The sequence below is a fragment of the Poecilia formosa genome, unplaced genomic scaffold (assembly GCF_000485575.1).
Source record: "Poecilia formosa unplaced genomic scaffold, Poecilia_formosa-5.1.2 Scaffold11, whole genome shotgun sequence".
Lineage (NCBI taxonomy): Eukaryota > Metazoa > Chordata > Actinopteri > Cyprinodontiformes > Poeciliidae > Poecilia > Poecilia formosa.
Window position 1 is genome coordinate 2,528,744 of NW_006799950.1, and position 6,444 is coordinate 2,535,187.

Below are 6,444 nucleotides of genomic sequence, written 5' to 3' on the forward strand. Positions count from 1 at the left end.
CTGAAGAGGCTCTAAAAGAAACGGTTTGCCGTGGAAGTAAGCATAGCAAAATATGCCTAAATTTTACAGATGAAATGCTGAACATCGGGAAGCTTTAAAAGTATGGATTGCTTTGACATGTTATCAGTTTTCTCCCCCTGACTTGCAACAGAACAAGTTTGTGTATTAAAACAGATATAAAGTTGCACAATTGCTGCCTTAACAGGACTCTGACCATTTCAGACCAAAACAGATTAATCTTTGGCTCATAAGTGCATCTCCTTTCTGAATAGTACGTTGACTGGACATTTCCATGGTATTTATAGTTTACCATAGTAGGTTGAACAGATGAATGAGGTTGTATTTTATTCACCTCTTTTTCCCCTTGTTGATATTTGGTTATTTTGTCACAAAGATTTGAAGTTTTAGTTGCATGTTTTTAGCTATTGTTTCCCTTTATCTTGGTGTTTCCCAGAAACTGCTTGTGTTTCATCATTTTCCTTAGTTCCTCCAAGATTCCCACTCCACTCACAGCTAAAGCTTGTTGTGACCATGTACCTGTTTTCACCTCAATAATTAACCATACCTCCTGAAAGCTCCTTGTAGCTCCTTATCATTTCCTCCCATCAAGTCTGTTTATTGGGGATCTTCTTGTTGACAAGTATTATCACTTGGTTATTTCAATACTTCTTAAACCTTGTTTTCCATTTTTCTTCCTGCTTTATAATTCACCACTACCTAAAGACAGCTAAAATGGAACCCTCAGCATCATACTACCATCACCGTGCTCAATAGTTATGATTTGAAAGCCTTAAAAAATTGTAAACCAATTGCACAGTATGTATCACCTCACAGTAACCATTTTTTCCCCAGAAGGCTTATTAATTGTCTTTATTGTTCCTATTTGCAGATTTGTTATGTAAAGCTCGTATTTTGTAGTTTTCAGATTACAATTTTCTTTTTTTACCTTTTTAATCTGTTTTAGACATTGTCTGCTTCTTTATATTTTGCTCAGTTTTGTTCATTAAGTAGGCCACCTTCACCACCATGTCGGTGGGTAAACTAATCCCAGTGCGAAGCCACATCATCTGATCAACCATCAGTTTTATTTCCTCACACACAAGAGATAACTCATATTTAAATTTCTGTATCTGAAATTCACTTCCATGCCAGTTTGTTTTCACAACTTTTATCCGAGTTTAAGTCTTATCTCATTTCCAGTGGAAGGGTGGGGGGGGCACTTTGTGATAAACTGTAGATGAAATGGCTTCTAAACAGAGTTGCTGTGTTAGCAAAAGGATTTAAATTAAGATAATTAATTGATTAATTATGCAGCTTCAAACTCTTTCAGAGATCATTTTTGGATTTCTCACACATTGGCTTCTGTGTTGCCGTTTTAGGCCACTAGTTTCTTATCATGACTTTAATTCAAATTTAGCACATGACTTAAATTAAAAGCTTTCAATCGCCTTTTTTTCCTTCACGTTAAACAGATTGTAAAGTCACAACTGAAGTGATGCAAGTAGCAGAGTACTGCCCAGCTTCAGAAAGCTGTACTTCCTTATTGAGGTAGTAATTATACTAAAGAACAGAGCCAAAACGGAGATTCTGTGCTTTGTTTTTACTTAATTTAATGTTTTTGTTGGTAACCAACATATTCTGAATTCACCATCTACAACTATTGCCTTTCTGTATATCTGGATAAACACAGAAAACTAACTTAGTTTGTTCAAGTTGTTCAATAAAAGAAAGAAACAAGTAACTATTCTTTCAGCAGATTCTCGCCATTCCTCACTGGGACTTTTTAACATTTAATATCCCACAAATACCCAGAGAAATGAATGTATGCAAATGTTTCTTCCACTGTTGAAAGGATGAAAACAATCCTAACAGATTGACACAACACAGAATGAGAATTTATCATTTCAGAGATGTAATTTTAAAAAATATATTATGTCCCCGCTATGATATTAACAGAGCTTTTGCTTTTATCGTATTTCTATCTTGCAATCTGTAGTGGCAAGGACAGACTTTGAAAATAAAAAAAAAAAAAAGGAAAACCTTAACACAAAATAATTAACTCATATTATCGTCAACATTGTTTCTGTGTTTCCCACAAGCTTTCAGATTGTAGAAGGGATTGTTTGCTGGAGATGCAATTAAAGTAATTTAGCGGATGTTTGAGTTTTATTATTGTGAGACACCTGTAATAATCTTTGTCGCCATCACATATGGTGATCTTTGATTTATGGAATAATAAGTATGACAGCCAAATACATGTCCACTCATGTATTTATGTTTAATGCAATGACATGTCAGGAGTTACTGGAACAAAGATAATTGTTTTCTTAAAGAACTCATCCGTAAGCACTTCAAACTTAGGTTCAAGTTCTATATGTCATTCTAAACCGAATTGGAAATAAATCAAACGTACCTTTCAAAGAAAAATAAAACTTTATTTCTTTGTTTTTTTTTTATGGTTTGGCATTTTTGTATGTACAAAATCAGCAAGACAGGTAAAATTTCATTTAATACTTTTGGAAACTAATTTAATCCTATCAAACATTTGAAAATGAGAATTTTTTTCAGGTCCCGGGTTCAAATCCCGGCCAGGGGTATTTTTGCATGGAGTCTCCATGCTCTCCACATGCATGCGTGGGTCCTCTAGCTTCCTTCAACAGTCCAAAAACACGACTGCTCGGTTAATTGGCTTCTCCAAATTGTCCTTATGTGTGAGTGTGTGTACAGGGTTGTTTGTCCTGTGTGTCCTGGTGATGGATGGGTGACCTGTTCAGGGTGAACCCGGCCTCTCACCCAATGGAGATTGGCACTCGGCCCCCTCCATAGATTTGTCGGTATGGACGGACAGATAATCTCAGCATCCACTGTAAATAAATTCTAGGAACCTTTCATTTGTAGCAGATCTCTCAAAGACCCACTGATTGGTTTATAACCTTTAAATCAAACGAGCTTTAGCTTAAACACACAACAGTCAAAATCTGTAGAGCCATCTTTATAAGCTTATAAATACATTCTTAAAGGAAACATCTCTTAAAGCAATCACGGACTGCTATTTCATGCTAAGAAAATCTGATTGCACAGCTGTGCTGTTTTCCTCCCACAAACAACAGCTTGTTGTGCCTTGGAACGATGCTAATACATGGGAAATAAAAATACAATTTAAGCTGTATTGCTGCCATAAACCTAAACATAAAAACATGGCAAAAAATATGAGGCTCTAGCAGTTTTCGTTAGTTCTAAATTGCCTAATTAAGGCAGTATCTATTGGGAACAAAACACAAGCTTACTGTTGAGACTCTGTCCTCGCAAGCATCACTAGGCTGTATCCCTCCGACACTGTTCAGGAAGAAAAAGTTGTTACTTGGATATAATTTCTTCATATTAAGTGAGTTAAACCTCAATGTATTTATGGAACTAAATTAGGAAAAACAATCATGCTTTCTCATTTCATGGCATTTTAACCTGCGTTGCTATTTGTGTATTTTAAAATCCACATTAGGTAATAAATTAATTACTTGGTAAACACCAATTTTGGCTGAGTCCCAATTGTAGGCTTCTGTCAGGTTTTTTTTTTTTTTTTTGAACAAACACTCGGAACCGAATGTGGCAGATTGTCCAAAAGCTGGAGCTCAAAGCAACAGACAACTCTAATTTGTTTTCGAAAGGTTTATCAAGCTTATTTGCGATGTCGTGATAAATATTAGATTTCATTTGAACTTTGACGAAATTACTGCGGCTCACTCTGTTTCAAACCCACCGGGGGGATGCAGCCTGGGGAGATGGAGATGCGATAGCGTGGTGGGGTATATCTGCCTGGATTGGCACGCTGCTCTGGCTGGCATAGCGACGCAGTCACACAGCTGCAGGTAATTGGGTCGTCACTGTTAACGTCTATTTATCGTTTCTGCAGTGAAGCTGCTGCCTTGCTCCCTCCATGGTGTCTTTATGCTGTGAGAGAATTTCTTTCCTGGACCACAAGGTGGTTTACCATCAGCAGAAAGCCTTAATAATACAAAGAAAGAAAATCACCAATGAGACAACATCACCCCTCCCAGGTGCCCCTTATCTGTAATGCAGGTATGAGCCATCTGTTGGCCATCTGTTGGCCTTATAGCCTCTAAATTTGTTTAACCTGAGCTGCACTGCTTGCCGTTGTGGCTATAGATAGGCTCACATACTGTACCTCCAACCTGCTAAATGCTTCATTAACTAGTACATGTGGTCCTGGGTAACAGATCGTGCTTGTTCAACAGTTTGTTTAATGAGGGGATTAATTTGTCTCCATGACAGTTGGACATCATTTCTCATTTTGGTGACAGTCGTCATAACACAGATCTGTCTCACTCTCCATAATCTGCCAGCTTCAATTGACTTCCAGGCAACATCCAGGTGAATCTCAATTCATCTGAATTTTATTAAATAGATAGTTGATATAGTATCAGCTATCATACCTGTTTAAGCTTTGACCAGATGTTAAAGCTTTTCGTCCTAGTTCCAGCGTTTCTTCCTCGCAGGAATAAAGTTTGTGTGCCTGTGTTTCTGTGAGTGAGAGAAGGTAAGAGTGAGCTTTGTTCACCCTGGGTTGTATTGATTGAGTCTCCGAAGCTAGAAAACAAGATATCACACAGCGAGCCAATCACAGCACGGATTATGTCACATTTTTCACCTTAGCTTTTCACTCCTCTAGTGGACAGATCCTTAAGGTGAGAAGAAACCCATCACACATCCAAAGATATCAAACTCACATTTAATCCCACCACTCTGGTTTTTAGCTTCCAATTATATACGATGCCCCTCAACTTGGTTGACTTTGAAAAGTCATTCGTTGCTAGAGAGGTCGATACAGTATCATAAATAACTAACCTCAGAATAAGGCCTTGTGTAAAGCTGTAGCAGCACACTTGTATTTGTGTTGTAGCTAAAATATATATCTGCCAGCTCTCCAAAAGGCAGCGCAAGAGACCTGCATGCACAAACTTTACCCTTCATGTCACTTATTTTTTATTTCTAAATGGAAGAAAGTCACTCGTGCTTGTGTTTCATTAGCAAGCCGCTCTATTTGCTTTGTGTGTAAGACAGAACCCAGCAGCAAAGCCTGGTTGAACTTTGAAACTTGTATGTGGCCATACGACATGAAAAGTGCTGCAAAGTCTCTTAGCTTTCAACTGGTAAAGGTAAGCAACTCGATGTACTCGTAGTAAAAAATATATTTGTTGTTCTAAAACTTGCTGTGATGATGGAGAGTTTGTTGTTTTTCTGTATTGTTTTCTCTTTCTCAAGGGCCCAGCATGGTTGCGATGAGGTGGAACCATCGACGTGCGGTCATGTGGTTGAGGGACATTAGTTTTCGCAACCACCCTTTAAGGTCCATAAGACGTACCAAGCAAAGCTTCTCTGAAATCCTTCCCACTGCAATGTCCGTCATGGTGTTTTGTCCTGGCTCTGGTTTACAACAGTACAGTAAACACAGCGCTCACTGCAGAAGAGATTCACTGTTATCAGTTCACAAGTTCAGAGGAGGAATAAATAATGGTTGACAAGATGCAACATCTCATTTTATTTGGAGAACAAAAGGCATCAGTGTTTTGTTCACCCACTTCATCGGACCAGAACCGAGCAGGGCAGGTTCAGTGTTTTGGTCCAACAGTACGTACTTCTTCACGGCCTTGGACAATTGTTCCTTAAAACTGCCCGTCCTGCTCTCTGGCAGAAAAACCAGCTCCTGGAAGTTGAGTAGTTGGGGCTGTTTTGTGTATAAACAAACACGCCCACCAAAATTCTGACCAATCACAATTTGGATGTAGGAGGAGTCTTAAAGATCCTCCAGGGAGCTGTGAAAAGAAGGGGTGGCCGACATAAGGCTGAGAACAACATGACAAGAGTTTGGTCACAAGACTGCGACAGTGAAATCCAACTTCGGCGTGTCAGCTTGACCCTGCTGGGCCCTGTCCTCCTCCTCCCTCTAAGTGTTTCTGATACTCTGAGTTCCTGCTGTCCTATTCACACACCTGTAACCTATTTACTCATCAAGCTATTGTATAAAATGACCAGCAGGATTCACAAACATTGACAATTTATATATCTTATATATATATGTATATATATTTTGAGACTGAAAATCCAATATAGTAATTTTCAGCAACGTTTTCACAGGTGATTTCAGAGATTTAAAAAAAAAAAAAGCAGGAGAGGAACAACAACAACAACAACAACAACAAAACACTGAAAATAAATATTGAGAGGATGCCTTAAGAAATAGGTAATCAGAATAACTGGCTGATAATTTTGCAGAAGCCGGGAACAAGAGGGAAGCTAAGGTAACTGGTTTGGGACTGGCACCAAGTAAACACAAGTTGGGTCAAGAACTAAACTAGTGGGATAACAAAATTATAATAATGGTGACTTTAAACTTTGTCTTACTGTAATATTCCTAAATCTTGCATA

The 6,444-nt window shown here is 38.3% G+C and overlaps 1 long non-coding RNA gene across 1 annotated transcript in view; it reads left to right on the top strand.

The window, feature by feature from the left end:
- LOC103132385 (uncharacterized) overlaps positions 1 to 5,542 on the top strand; it is a 28,700-nt gene extending 23,158 nt beyond the window's left edge. The window contains exons 5-6 of the long non-coding RNA XR_475550.2: positions 5,080 to 5,174; positions 5,281 to 5,542. This is a non-coding gene — a long non-coding RNA (uncharacterized LOC103132385). The remainder of the gene's footprint in view (positions 1 to 5,079; positions 5,175 to 5,280) is intronic.
- Positions 5,543 to 6,444: the final 902 nt, after the last annotated feature.